Raw genomic sequence first — 15,254 nt, 5'->3', positions numbered from 1 at the left:
TTGTGTGAAAATTGTGAAGGATTTTCCAAAGTGGGCAAAAATTGAAAAAAACGACAGAGCCGGTAGTGTCGAAAAAGTCAAAAATGCGGATTTTCCCAAACCTTGCTAAAAGGGGCCAGGGGGGCGGACTGAGTCAGAAATGAGCAAAATCAAGCACAGTTGGGGCGTTTTGAGAAAATTGTGAAGGATTTTCCAAACCGGGCAAAATTTGAAAAAAACGACAGGTCCGGTAGTGTCGAAAAAGTCAAAAATGGGGATTTTCCAAAACCTTGCTAAAAGGGGCCAGGGGGGCGGACTGAGTAAGAAAGGAACAAAATCAAGCACAGTTGGGGCGTTTGGGAAAATTGTGAAGGATTTTCCAAACCGGGCAAAATTTGAAAAAAACGACAGGGCCGGTAGTGTCGAAAAAGTCAAAAATTGGGATTTTCCCAAACCTTGCTAAAAGGGGCCAGGGGGGCGGACTGAGTCAGAAAGGAGCAAAATCAAGCACAGTTGGGGCGTTTTGGGAAAATTGTGAAGGATTTTCCAAACCGGGCACAATTTGAAAAAAACGACAGGGCCGGTAGTGTCGAAAAAGTCAAAAATGCGGATTTTCCCAAATCTTTGCTAAAAGGGGCCAGGGGGCGGGCTTATTGAAAAACGAGCAAAATCAAGCACAGTTGGGGCGTTTTGTGAAAATTGTGAAGGATTTTCCAAAGTGGGCAAAAATTGAAAAAAACGACAGGGCCGGTAGTGTAGAAAAAGTCAAAAATGGGGATTTTCACAAACCTTGCTAAAAGGTGCAAGGGGGTGGACTGAGTCAGAAAGGAGCAAAATCAAGCACAGTTGGGGCGTTTTGAGAAAATTGTGAAGGATTTTCCAAAGTGGGCAAAATTTGAAAAAAAAGACAGGGCCGGTAGTGTCGAAAAAGTCAAAAATGCGGATTTTCCCAAACCTTGCTAAAAGGGGCCAGGGGGGCGGACAGAGTCAGAAATGAGCAAAATCAAGCACAGTTGGGGCGTTTTGAGAAAATTGTGAAGGATTTTCCAGACCGGGCAAAATTTGAAAAAAACGACAGGGCCGGTAGTGTCGAAAAAGTCAAAAATGCGGATTTTCCCAAATCTTTGCTAAAAGGGGCCAGGGGGCGGGCTTATTGAAAAACGAGCAAAATCAAGCACAGTTGGGGCGTTTTGTGAAAATTGTGAAGGATTTTCCAACGTGGGCAAAAATTGAAAAAAAAGACAGGGCCGGTAGTGTCGAAAAAGTCAAAAATGCGGATTTTCCCAAACCTTGCTAAAAGGGGCCAGGGGGGCGGACTGAGTCAGAAATGAGCAAAATCAAGCACAGTTGGGGCGTTTTGAGAAAATTGTGAAGGATTTTCCAAACCGGGCAAAATTTGAAAAAAAAGACAAGGCCGGTAGTGTCGAAAAAGTCAAAAATGCGGATTTTCCCAAACCTTGCTAAAAGGGGCCAGGGGGGCGGACTGAGTCAGAAATGAGCAAAATCAAGCACAGTTGGGGCGTTTTGAGAAAATTGTGAAGGATTTTCCAAACCGGGCAAAATTTGAAAAAAACGACAGGGCCGGTAGTGTCGAAAAAGTCAAAAATGCGGATTTTCCCAAATCTTTGCTAAAAGGGGCCAGGGGGCGGGCTTATTGAAAAACGAGCAAAATCAAGCACAGTTGGGGCGTTTTGTGAAAATTGTGAAGGATTTTCCAACGTGGGCAAAAATTGAAAAAAAAGACAGGGCCGGTAGTGTCGAAAAAGTCAAAAATGCGGATTTTCCCAAATCTTTGCTAAAAGGGGCCAGGGGGCGGGCTTATTGAAAAACGAGCAAAATCAAGCACAGTTGGGGCGTTTTGTGAAAATTGTGAAGGATTTTCCAACGTGGGCAAAAATTGAAAAAAAAGACAGGGCCGGTAGTGTCGAAAAAGTCAAAAATGCGGATTTTCCCAAACCTTGCTAAAAGGGGCCAGGGGGGCGGACTAAGTAAGAAAGGAGCAAAATCAAGCACAGTTGGGGCGTTTTGGGAAAATTGTGAAGGATTTTCCAAACCGGGCAAAATTTGAAAAAAACGACAGGGCCGGTAGTGTCGAAAAAGTCAAAAATGCGGATTTTCCCAAATCTTTGCTAAAAGGGGCCAGGGGGCGGGCTTATTGAAAAACGAGCAAAATCAAGCACAGTTGGGGCGTTTTGTGAAAATTGTGAAGGATTTTCCAAACCGGGTAAAATTTGAAAAAAAAAGACAGGGCCGGTAGTGTCGAAAAAGTCAAAAATTGGGATTTTCCCAAACCTTGCTAAAAGGGGCCAGGGGGGCGGACTGAGTCAGAAAGGAGCAAAATCAAGCACAGTTGGGGCGTTTTGGGAAAATTGTGAAGGATTTTCCAAACCGGGCAAAATTTGAAAAAAACGACAGGGCCGGTAGTGTCGAAAAAGTCAAAAATGCGGATTTTCCCAAATCTTTGCTAAAAGGGGCCAGGGGGCGGGCTTATTGAAAAACGAGCAAAATCAAGCACAGTTGGGGCGTTTTGTGAAAATTGTGAAGGATTTTCCAAAGTGGGCAAAATTTGAAAAAAAAGACAGGGCCGGTAGTGTCGAAAAAGTCAAAAATGCGGATTTTCCCAAACCTTGCTAAAAGGGGCCAGGGGGGCGGACTGAGTCAGAAATGAGCAAAATCAAGCACAGTTGGGGCGTTTTGAGAAAATTGTGAAGGATTTTCCAGACCGGGCAAAATTTGAAAAAAACGACAGGGCCGGTAGTGTCGAAAAAGTCAAAAATGCGGATTTTCCCAAATCTTTGCTAAAAGGGGCCAGGGGGCGGGCTTATTGAAAAACGAGCAAAATCAAGCACAGTTGGGGCGTTTTGTGAAAATTGTGAAGGATTTTCCAAACCGGGTAAAATTTGAAAAAAAAGACAGGGCCGGTAGTGTCGAAAAAGTCAAAAATGGGGATTTTCCCAAACCTTGCTAAAGCGGGCCAGGGGGCGGACAGAGTCAGAAATGAGCAAAATCAAGCACAGTTGGGGCGTTTTGAGAAAATTGTGAAGGATTTTCCAGACCGGGCAAAATTTGAAAAAAACGACAGGGCCGGTAGTGTCGAAAAAGTCAAAAATGCGGATTTTCCCAAATCTTTGCTAAAAGGGGCCAGGGGGCGGGCTTATTGAAAAACGAGCAAAATCAAGCACAGTTGGGGCGTTTTGTGAAAATTGTGAAGGATTTTCCAAACCGGGTAAAATTTGAAAAAAAAGACAGGGCCGGTAGTGTCGAAAAAGTCAAAAATGGGGATTTTCCCAAACCTTGCTAAAACGGGCCAGGGGGGCGGACTGAGTCAGAAAGGAGCAAAATCAAGCACGGTTGGGGCGTTTTGTGAAAATTGTGAAGGATTTTCCAAACCGGGTAAAATTTGAAAAAAACGACAGGGCCGGTAGTGTCGAAAAAGTCAAAAATGCGGATTTTCCCAAATCTTTGCTAAAAGGGGCCAGGGGGCGGGCTTATTGAAAAACGAGCAAAATCAAGCACAGTTGGGGCGTTTTGTGAAAATTGTGAAGGATTTTCCAAAGTGGGCAAAATTTGAAAAAAAAGACAGGGCCGGTAGTGTCGAAAAAGTCAAAAATGGGGATTTTCCCAAACCTTGCTAAAACGGGCCAGGGGGGCGGACTGAGTCAGAAAGGAGCAAAATCTAGCACAGTTGGGACGTTTTGGGAAAATTGTGAAGGATTTTCCAAACCGGGCAAAATTTGAAAAAAACGACAGGGCCGGTAGTGTCGAAAAAGTCAAAAATGGGGATTTTCCCAAATTTTTGCTAAAAGGGGCCAGGGGGCGGGCTGATTGAAAAACGAGCAAAATCAAGCACAGTTGGGGCGTTTTGTGAAAATTGTGAAGGATTTTCCAAACCGGGCAAAATTTGAAAAAAAGACAGGGCCGGTAGTGTCGAAAAAGTCAAAAATGGGGATTTTCACAAACCTTGCTAAAAGGTGCCAGGGGGCGGACTGAGTCAGAAAGGAGCAAAATCAAGCACAGTTGGGGCGTTTTAGCAAAATTGTGAAGGATTTTCCAAACCGGGTAAAATTTGAAAAAAAAGACAGGGCCGGTAGTGTCGAAAAAGTCAAAAATGGGGATTTTCCCAAACCTTGCTAAAAGGGGCCAGGGGGGCGGACTGAGTCAGAAAGGAGCAAAATCAAGCACAGTTGGGGCGTTGTGTGAAAATTGTGAAGGATTTTCCAAAGTGGGCAAAAATTGAAAAAAACGACAGAGCCGGTAGTGTCGAAAAAGTCAAAAATGCGGATTTTCCCAAACCTTGCTAAAAGGGGCCAGGGGGGCGGACTGAGTCAGAAATGAGCAAAATCAAGCACAGTTGGGGCGTTTTGAGAAAATTGTGAAGGATTTTCCAAACCGGGCAAAATTTGAAAAAAACGACAGGGCCGGTAGTGTCGAAAAAGTCAAAAATGCGGATTTTCCCAAATCTTTGCTAAAAGGGGCCAGGGGGCGGGCTTATTGAAAAACGAGCAAAATCAAGCACAGTTGGGGCGTTTTGTGAAAATTGTGAAGGATTTTCCAACGTGGGCAAAAATTGAAAAAAAAGACAGGGCCGGTAGTGTCGAAAAAGTCAAAAATGGGGATTTTCCAAAACCTTGCTAAAAGGGGCCAGGGGGGCGGACTAAGTAAGAAAGGAGCAAAATCAAGCACAGTTGGGGCGTTTTGGGAAAATTGTGAAGGATTTTCCAAACCGGGCAAAATTTGAAAAAAACGACAGGGCCGGTAGTGTCGAAAAAGTCAAAAATGCGGATTTTCCCAAATCTTTGCTAAAAGGGGCCAGGGGGCGGGCTTATTGAAAAACGAGAAAAATCAAGCACAGTTGGGGCGTTTTGGGAAAATTGTGAAGGATTTTCCAAACCGGGCAAAATTTGAAAAAAACGACAGTGCCGGTAGTGTCGAAAAAGTCAAAAATGGGGATTTTCCCAAACTTTGCTTAAAGAGGCCAGAGGGGGGGGGCTGGGTGAAAAAGGAGCAAAATCAAGCACAGTTGGGGCGTTTTGTGAAAATTGTGAAGGATTTTCCAAAGTGGGCAAAAATTGAAAAAAACGACAGGGCCGGTAGTGTCGAAAAAGTCAAAAATGGGGATTTTCACAAACCTTGCTAAAAGGTGCAAGGGGGTGGACTGAGTCAGAAAGGAGCAAAATCAAGCACAGTTGGGGCGTTTTGAGAAAATTGTGAAGGATTTTCCAAAGTGGGCAAAATTTGAAAAAAAAGACAGGGCCGGTAGTGTCGAAAAAGTCAAAAATGGGGATTTTCCCAAACCTTGCTAAAAGGGGCCAGGGGGGCGGACAGAGTCAGAAATGAGCAAAATCAAGCACAGTTGGGGCGTTTTGAGAAAATTGTGAAGGATTTTCCAGACCGGGCAAAATTTGAAAAAAACGACAGGGCCGGTAGTGTCGAAAAAGTCAAAAATGCGGATTTTCCCAAATCTTTGCTAAAAGGGGCCAGGGGGCGGGCTTATTGAAAAACGAGCAAAATCAAGCACAGTTGGGGCGTTTTGTGAAAATTGTGAAGGATTTTCCAACGTGGGCAAAAATTGAAAAAAAAGACAGGGCCGGTAGTGTCGAAAAAGTAAAAAATGCGGATTTTCCCAAATCTTTGCTAAAAGGGGCCAGGGGGCGGGCTTATTGAAAAACGAGCAAAATCAAGCACAGTTGGGGCGTTTTGTGAAAATTGTGAAGGATTTTCCAAACCGGGTAAAATTTGAAAAAAAAAGACAGGGCCGGTAGTGTCGAAAAAGTCAAAAATTGGGATTTTCCCAAACCTTGCTAAAAGGGGCCAGGGGGGCGGACTGAGTCAGAAAGGAGCAAAATCAAGCACAGTTGGGGCGTTTTGGGAAAATTGTGAAGGATTTTCCAAACCGGGCAAAATTTGAAAAAAACGACAGGGCCGGTAGTGTCGAAAAAGTCAAAAATGCGGATTTTCCCAAATCTTTGCTAAAAGGGGCCAGGGGGCGGGCTTATTGAAAAACGAGCAAAATCAAGCACAGTTGGGGCGTTTTGTGAAAATTGTGAAGGATTTTCCAAAGTGGGCAAAATTTGAAAAAAAAGACAGGGCCGGTAGTGTCGAAAAAGTCAAAAATGCGGATTTTCCCAAACCTTGCTAAAAGGGGCCAGGGGGGCGGACTGAGTCAGAAATGAGCAAAATCAAGCACAGTTGGGGCGTTTTGAGAAAATTGTGAAGGATTTTCCAGACCGGGCAAAATTTGAAAAAAACGACAGGGCCGGTAGTGTCGAAAAAGTCAAAAATGCGGATTTTCCCAAATCTTTGCTAAAAGGGGCCAGGGGGCGGGCTTATTGAAAAACGAGCAAAATCAAGCACAGTTGGGGCGTTTTGTGAAAATTGTGAAGGATTTTCCAAAGTGGGCAAAATTTGAAAAAAAAGACAGGGCCGGTAGTGTCGAAAAAGTCAAAAATGGGGATTTTCCCAAACCTTGCTAAAAGGTGCAAGGGGGCGGACTGAGTCAGAAAGGAGCAAAATCAAGCACAGTTGGGGCGTTTTGGGAAAATTGTGAAGGATTTTCCAACGTGGGCAAAAATTGAAAAAAACGACAGGGCCGGTAGTGTCGAAAAAGTCAAAAATGCGGATTTTCCCAAACCTTGCTAAAAGGGGCCAGGGGGGCGGACTGAGTCAGAAATGAGCAAAATCAAGCACAGTTGGGGCGTTTTGAGAAAATTGTGAAGGATTTTCCAAACCGGGTAAAATTTAAAAAAAAGACAGGGCCGGTAGTGTCGATAAAGTCAAAAATGGGGATTTTCCCAAACCTTGCTAAAAGGGGCCAGGGGGGCGGACTGAGTCAGAAAGGAGCAAAATCAAGCACAGTTGGGGCGTTGTGTGAAAATTGTGAAGGATTTTCCAAACCGGGCAAAATTTGAAAAAAACGACAGGGCCGGTAGTGTCGAAAAAGTCAAAAATGGGGATTTTCACAAAATTTGCTTAAAGAGGCCAGAGGGGGGGGGCTGAGTGAAAAACGAGCAAAATCAAGCACAGTTGGGGCGTTTTGTGAAAATTGTGAAGGATTTTCCATAGTGGGCAAAAATTGAAAAAAACGACAGGGCCGGTAGTGTCGAAAAAGTCAAAAATGGGGATTTTCCCAAACCTTGCTAAAAGGGGCCAGGGGGGCGGGCTGAGTCAGAAAGGAGCAAAATCAAGCACAGTTGGGGCGTTGTGTGAAAATTGTGAAGGATTTTCCAAAGTGGGCAAAAATTGAAAAAAACGACAGGGCCGGTAGTGTCGAAAAAGTCAAAAATGCGGATTTTCCCAAACCTTGCTAAAAGGGGCCAGGGGGGCGGACTGAGTCAGAAAGGAGCAAAATCAAGCACAGTTGGGGCGTTTTGGGAAAATTGTGAAGGATTTTCCAAACCGGGCAAAATTTGAAAAAAACGACAGTGCCGGTAGTGTCGAAAAAGTCAAAAATGGGGATTTTCCCAAACTTTGCTTAAAGAGGCCAGAGGGGGGGGGCTGGGTGAAAAAGGAGCAAAATCAAGCACAGTTGGGGCGTTTTGTGAAAATTGTGAAGGATTTTCCAAAGTGGGCAAAAATTGAAAAAAACGACAGGGCCGGTAGTGTCGAAAAAGTCAAAAATGGGGATTTTCACAAACCTTGCTAAAAGGTGCAAGGGGGTGGACTGAGTCAGAAAGGAGCAAAATCAAGCACAGTTGGGGCGTTTTGAGAAAATTGTGAAGGATTTTCCAAAGTGGGCAAAATTTGAAAAAAAAGACAGGGCCGGTAGTGTCGAAAAAGTCAAAAATGCGGATTTTCCCAAACCTTGCTAAAAGGGGCCAGGGGGGCGGACAGAGTCAGAAATGAGCAAAATCAAGCACAGTTGGGGCGTTTTGAGAAAATTGTGAAGGATTTTCCAGACCGGGCAAAATTTGAAAAAAACGACAGGGCCGGTAGTGTCGAAAAAGTCAAAAATGCGGATTTTCACAAACCTTGCTAAAAGGTGCCAGGGGGCGGACTGAGTCAGAAAGGAGCAAAATCAAGCACAGTTGGGGCGTTTTAGCAAAATTGTGAAGGATTTTCCAAACCGGGTAAAATTTGAAAAAAAAGACAGGGCCGGTAGTGTCGAAAAAGTCAAAAATGGGGATTTTCCCAAACCTTGCTAAAAGGGGCCAGGGGGGCGGACTGAGTCAGAAAGGAGCAAAATCAAGCACAGTTGGGGCGTTGTGTGAAAATTGTGAAGGATTTTCCAAAGTGGGCAAAAATTGAAAAAAACGACAGAGCCGGTAGTGTCGAAAAAGTCAAAAATGCGGATTTTCCCAAACCTTGCTAAAAGGGGCCAGGGGGGCGGACTGAGTCAGAAATGAGCAAAATCAAGCACAGTTGGGGCGTTTTGAGAAAATTGTGAAGGATTTTCCAAACCGGGCAAAATTTGAAAAAAACGACAGGGCCGGTAGTGTCGAAAAAGTCAAAAATGCGGATTTTCCCAAATCTTTGCTAAAAGGGGCCAGGGGGCGGGCTTATTGAAAAACGAGCAAAATCAAGCACAGTTGGGGCGTTTTGTGAAAATTGTGAAGGATTTTCCAACGTGGGCAAAAATTGAAAAAAAAGACAGGGCCGGTAGTGTCGAAAAAGTCAAAAATGGGGATTTTCCAAAACCTTGCTAAAAGGGGCCAGGGGGGCGGACTAAGTAAGAAAGGAGCAAAATCAAGCACAGTTGGGGCGTTTTGGGAAAATTGTGAAGGATTCTCCAAACCGGGCAAAATTTGAAAAAAACGACAGGGCCGGTAGTGTCGAAAAAGTCAAAAATGCGGATTTTCCCAAATCTTTGCTAAAAGGGGCCAGGGGGCGGGCTTATTGAAAAACGAGCAAAATCAAGCACAGTTGGGGCGTTTTGGGAAAATTGTGAAGGATTTTCCAAACCGGGCAAAATTTGAAAAAAACGACAGTGCCGGTAGTGTCGAAAAAGTCAAAAATGGGGATTTTCCCAAACTTTGCTTAAAGAGGCCAGAGGGGGGGGGCTGGGTGAAAAAGGAGCAAAATCAAGCACAGTTGGGGCGTTTTGTGAAAATTGTGAAGGATTTTCCAAAGTGGGCAAAAATTGAAAAAAACGACAGGGCCGGTAGTGTCGAAAAAGTCAAAAATGGGGATTTTCACAAACCTTGCTAAAAGGTGCAAGGGGGTGGACTGAGTCAGAAAGGAGCAAAATCAAGCACAGTTGGGGCGTTTTGAGAAAATTGTGAAGGATTTTCCAAAGTGGGCAAAATTTGAAAAAAAAGACAGGGCCGGTAGTGTCGAAAAAGTCAAAAATGGGGATTTTCCCAAACCTTGCTAAAAGGGGCCAGGGGGGCGGACAGAGTCAGAAATGAGCAAAATCAAGCACAGTTGGGGCGTTTTGAGAAAATTGTGAAGGATTTTCCAGACCGGGCAAAATTTGAAAAAAACGACAGGGCCGGTAGTGTCGAAAAAGTCAAAAATGCGGATTTTCCCAAATCTTTGCTAAAAGGGGCCAGGGGGCGGGCTTATTGAAAAACGAGCAAAATCAAGCACAGTTGGGGCGTTTTGTGAAAATTGTGAAGGATTTTCCAACGTGGGCAAAAATTGAAAAAAAAGACAGGGCCGGTAGTGTCGAAAAAGTCAAAAATGGGGATTTTCCAAAACCTTGCTAAAAGGGGCCAGGGGGGCGGACTAAGTAAGAAAGGAGCAAAATCAAGCACAGTTGGGGCGTTTTGGGAAAATTGTGAAGGATTTTCCAAACCGGGCAAAATTTGAAAAAAACGACAGGGCCGGTAGTGTCGAAAAAGTCAAAAATGCGGATTTTCCCAAATCTTTGCTAAAAGGGGCCAGGGGGCGGGCTTATTGAAAAACGAGCAAAATCAAGCACAGTTGGGGCGTTTTGTGAAAATTGTGAAGGATTTTCCAAACCGGGTAAAATTTGAAAAAAAAAGACAGGGCCGGTAGTGTCGAAAAAGTCAAAAATTGGGATTTTCCCAAACCTTGCTAAAAGGGGCCAGGGGGGCGGACTGAGTCAGAAAGGAGCAAAATCAAGCACAGTTGGGGCGTTTTGGGAAAATTGTGAAGGATTTTCCAAACCGGGCAAAATTTGAAAAAAACGACAGGGCCGGTAGTGTCGAAAAAGTCAAAAATGCGGATTTTCCCAAATCTTTGCTAAAAGGGGCCAGGGGGCGGGCTTATTGAAAAACGAGCAAAATCAAGCACAGTTGGGGCGTTTTGTGAAAATTGTGAAGGATTTTCCAAAGTGGGCAAAATTTGAAAAAAAAGACAGGGCCGGTAGTGTCGAAAAAGTCAAAAATGCGGATTTTCCCAAACCTTGCTAAAAGGGGCCAGGGGGGCGGACTGAGTCAGAAATGAGCAAAATCAAGCACAGTTGGGGCGTTTTGAGAAAATTGTGAAGGATTTTCCAGACCGGGCAAAATTTGAAAAAAACGACAGGGCCGGTAGTGTCGAAAAAGTCAAAAATGCGGATTTTCCCAAATCTTTGCTAAAAGGGGCCAGGGGGCGGGCTTATTGAAAAACGAGCAAAATCAAGCACAGTTGGGGCGTTTTGTGAAAATTGTGAAGGATTTTCCAAAGTGGGCAAAATTTGAAAAAAAAGACAGGGCCGGTAGTGTCGAAAAAGTCAAAAATGGGGATTTTCCCAAACCTTGCTAAAAGGTGCAAGGGGGCGGACTGAGTCAGAAAGGAGCAAAATCAAGCACAGTTGGGGCGTTTTGGGAAAATTGTGAAGGATTTTCCAAAGTGGGCAAAAATTGAAAAAAACGACAGGGCCGGTAGTGTCGAAAAAGTCAAAAATGCGGATTTTCCCAAACCTTGCTAAAAGGGGCCAGGGGGGCGGACTGAGTCAGAAATGAGCAAAATCAAGCACAGTTGGGGCGTTTTGAGAAAATTGTGAAGGATTTTCCAAACCGGGTAAAATTTAAAAAAAAGACAGGGCCGGTAGTGTCGATAAAGTCAAAAATGGGGATTTTCCCAAACCTTGCTAAAAGGGGCCAGGGGGGCGGACTGAGTCAGAAAGGAGCAAAATCAAGCACAGTTGGGGCGTTGTGTGAAAATTGTGAAGGATTTTCCAAACCGGGCAAAATTTGAAAAAAACGACAGGGCCGGTAGTGTCGAAAAAGTCAAAAATGGGGATTTTCACAAAATTTGCTTAAAGAGGCCAGAGGGGGGGGGGCTGAGTGAAAAACGAGCAAAATCAAGCACAGTTGGGGCGTTTTGTGAAAATTATGAAGGATTTTCCATAGTGGGCAAAAATTGAAAAAAACGACAGGGCCGGTAGTGTCGAAAAAGTCAAAAATGGGGATTTTCCCAAACCTTGCTAAAAGGGGCCAGGGGGGCGGGCTGAGTCAGAAAGGAGCAAAATCAAGCACAGTTGGGGCGTTGTGTGAAAATTGTGAAGGATTTTCCAAAGTGGGCAAAAATTGAAAAAAACGACAGGGCCGGTAGTGTCGAAAAAGTCAAAAATGCGGATTTTCCCAAACCTTGCTAAAAGGGGCCAGGGGGGCGGACTGAGTCAGAAAGGAGCAAAATCAAGCACAGTTGGGGCGTTTTGGGAAAATTGTGAAGGATTTTCCAAACCGGGCAAAATTTGAAAAAAACGACAGTGCCGGTAGTGTCGAAAAAGTCAAAAATGGGGATTTTCCCAAACTTTGCTTAAAGAGGCCAGAGGGGGGGGGGCTGGGTGAAAAAGGAGCAAAATCAAGCACAGTTGGGGCGTTTTGTGAAAATTGTGAAGGATTTTCCAAAGTGGGCAAAAATTGAAAAAAACGACAGGGCCGGTAGTGTCGAAAAAGTCAAAAATGGGGATTTTCACAAACCTTGCTAAAAGGTGCAAGGGGGTGGACTGAGTCAGAAAGGAGCAAAATCAAGCACAGTTGGGGCGTTTTGAGAAAATTGTGAAGGATTTTCCAAAGTGGGCAAAATTTGAAAAAAAAGACAGGGCCGGTAGTGTCGAAAAAGTCAAAAATGCGGATTTTCCCAAACCTTGCTAAAAGGGGCCAGGGGGGCGGACAGAGTCAGAAATGAGCAAAATCAAGCACAGTTGGGGCGTTTTGAGAAAATTGTGAAGGATTTTCCAGACCGGGCAAAATTTGAAAAAAACGACAGGGCCGGTAGTGTCGAAAAAGTCAAAAATGCGGATTTTCCCAAATCTTTGCTAAAAGGGGCCAGGGGGCGGGCTTATTGAAAAACGGGCAAAATCAAGCACAGTTGGGGCGTTTTGTGAAAATTGTGAAGGATTTTCCAACGTGGGCAAAAATTGAAAAAAAAGACAGGGCCGGTAGTGTCGAAAAAGTCAAAAATGCGGATTTTCCCAAATCTTTGCTAAAAGGGGCCAGGGGGCGGGCTTATTGAAAAACGAGCAAAATCAAGCACAGTTGGGGCGTTTTGTGAAAATTGTGAAGGATTTTCCAACGTGGGCAAAAATTGAAAAAAAAGACAGGGCCGGTAGTGTCGAAAAAGTCAAAAATGGGGATTTTCCCAAACTTTGCTAAAACGGGCCAGGGGGGCGGACTGAGTCAGAAAGGAGCAAAATCTAGCACAGTTGGGACGTTTTGGGAAAATTGTGAAGGATTTTCCAAACCGGGCAAAATTTGAAAAAAACGACAGGGCCGGTAGTGTCGAAAAAGTCAAAAATGGGGATTTTCCCAAATTTTTGCTAAAAGGGGCCAGGGGGCGGGCTGATTGAAAAACGAGCAAAATCAAGCACAGTTGGGGCGTTTTGTGAAAATTGTGAAGGATTTTCCAAACCGGGCAAAATTTGAAAAAAAGACAGGGCCGGTAGTGTCGAAAAAGTCAAAAATGGGGATTTTCACAAACCTTGCTAAAAGGTGCCAGGGGGCGGACTGAGTCAGAAAGGAGCAAAATCAAGCACAGTTGGGGCGTTTTAGCAAAATTGTGAAGGATTTTCCAAACCGGGTAAAATTTGAAAAAAAAGACAGGGCCGGTAGTGTCGAAAAAGTCAAAAATGGGGATTTTCCCAAACCTTGCTAAAAGGGGCCAGGGGGGCGGACTGAGTCAGAAAGGAGCAAAATCAAGCACAGTTGGGGCGTTGTGTGAAAATTGTGAAGGATTTTCCAAAGTGGGCAAAAATTGAAAAAAACGACAGAGCCGGTAGTGTCGAAAAAGTCAAAAATGCGGATTTTCCCAAACCTTGCTAAAAGGGGCCAGGGGGGCGGACTGAGTCAGAAATGAGCAAAATCAAGCACAGTTGGGGCGTTTTGAGAAAATTGTGAAGGATTTTCCAAACCGGGCAAAATTTGAAAAAAACGACAGGGCCGGTAGTGTCGAAAAAGTCAAAAATGCGGATTTTCCCAAATCTTTGCTAAAAGGGGCCAGGGGGCGGGCTTATTGAAAAACGAGCAAAATCAAGCACAGTTGGGGCGTTTTGTGAAAATTGTGAAGGATTTTCCAACGTGGGCAAAAATTGAAAAAAAAGACAGGGCCGGTAGTGTCGAAAAAGTCAAAAATGGGGATTTTCCAAAACCTTGCTAAAAGGGGCCAGGGGGGCGGACTAAGTAAGAAAGGAGCAAAATCAAGCACAGTTGGGGCGTTTTGGGAAAATTGTGAAGGATTTTCCAAACCGGGCAAAATTTGAAAAAAACGACAGGGCCGGTAGTGTCGAAAAAGTCAAAAATGCGGATTTTCCCAAATCTTTGCTAAAAGGGGCCAGGGGGCGGGCTTATTGAAAAACGAGAAAAATCAAGCACAGTTGGGGCGTTTTGGGAAAATTGTGAAGGATTTTCCAAACCGGGCAAAATTTGAAAAAAACGACAGTGCCGGTAGTGTCGAAAAAGTCAAAAATGGGGATTTTCCCAAACTTTGCTTAAAGAGGCCAGAGGGGGGGGGCTGGGTGAAAAAGGAGCAAAATCAAGCACAGTTGGGGCGTTTTGTGAAAATTGTGAAGGATTTTCCAAAGTGGGCAAAAATTGAAAAAAACGACAGGGCCGGTAGTGTCGAAAAAGTCAAAAATGGGGATTTTCACAAACCTTGCTAAAAGGTGCAAGGGGGTGGACTGAGTCAGAAAGGAGCAAAATCAAGCACAGTTGGGGCGTTTTGAGAAAATTGTGAAGGATTTTCCAAAGTGGGCAAAATTTGAAAAAAAAGACAGGGCCGGTAGTGTCGAAAAAGTCAAAAATGGGGATTTTCCCAAACCTTGCTAAAAGGGGCCAGGGGGGCGGACAGAGTCAGAAATGAGCAAAATCAAGCACAGTTGGGGCGTTTTGAGAAAATTGTGAAGGATTTTCCAGACCGGGCAAAATTTGAAAAAAACGACAGGGCCGGTAGTGTCGAAAAAGTCAAAAATGCGGATTTTCCCAAATCTTTGCTAAAAGGGGCCAGGGGGCGGGCTTATTGAAAAACGAGCAAAATCAAGCACAGTTGGGGCGTTTTGTGAAAATTGTGAAGGATTTTCCAACGTGGGCAAAAATTGAAAAAAAAGACAGGGCCGGTAGTGTCGAAAAAGTAAAAAATGCGGATTTTCCCAAATCTTTGCTAAAAGGGGCCAGGGGGCGGGCTTATTGAAAAACGAGCAAAATCAAGCACAGTTGGGGCGTTTTGTGAAAATTGTGAAGGATTTTCCAAACCGGGTAAAATTTGAAAAAAAAAGACAGGGCCGGTAGTGTCGAAAAAGTCAAAAATTGGGATTTTCCCAAACCTTGCTAAAAGGGGCCAGGGGGGCGGACTGAGTCAGAAAGGAGCAAAATCAAGCACAGTTGGGGCGTTTTGGGAAAATTGTGAAGGATTTTCCAAACCGGGCAAAATTTGAAAAAAACGACAGGGCCGGTAGTGTCGAAAAAGTCAAAAATGCGGATTTTCCCAAATCTTTGCTAAAAGGGGCCAGGGGGCGGGCTTATTGAAAAACGAGCAAAATCAAGCACAGTTGGGGCGTTTTGTGAAAATTGTGAAGGATTTTCCAAAGTGGGCAAAATTTGAAAAAAAAGACAGGGCCGGTAGTGTCGAAAAAGTCAAAAATGCGGATTTTCCCAAACCTTGCTAAAAGGGGCCAGGGGGGCGGACTGAGTCAGAAATGAGCAAAATCAAGCACAGTTGGGGCGTTTTGAGAAAATTGTGAAGGATTTTCCAGACCGGGCAAAATTTGAAAAAAACGACAGGGCCGGTAGTGTCGAAAAAGTCAAAAATGCGGATTTTCCCAAATCTTTGCTAAAAGGGGCCAGGGGGCGGGCTTATTGAAAAACGAGCAAAATCAAGCACAGTTGGGGCGTTTTGTGAAAATTGTGAAGGATTTTCCAAAGTGGGCAAAATTTGAAAAAAAAGACAGGGCC

This window comes from Scomber scombrus, chromosome 22 (genome assembly GCF_963691925.1).
Source record: "Scomber scombrus chromosome 22, fScoSco1.1, whole genome shotgun sequence".
Taxonomy (NCBI): domain Eukaryota; kingdom Metazoa; phylum Chordata; class Actinopteri; order Scombriformes; family Scombridae; genus Scomber; species Scomber scombrus.
Note: the sequence above shows the minus strand (reverse complement) of the source record.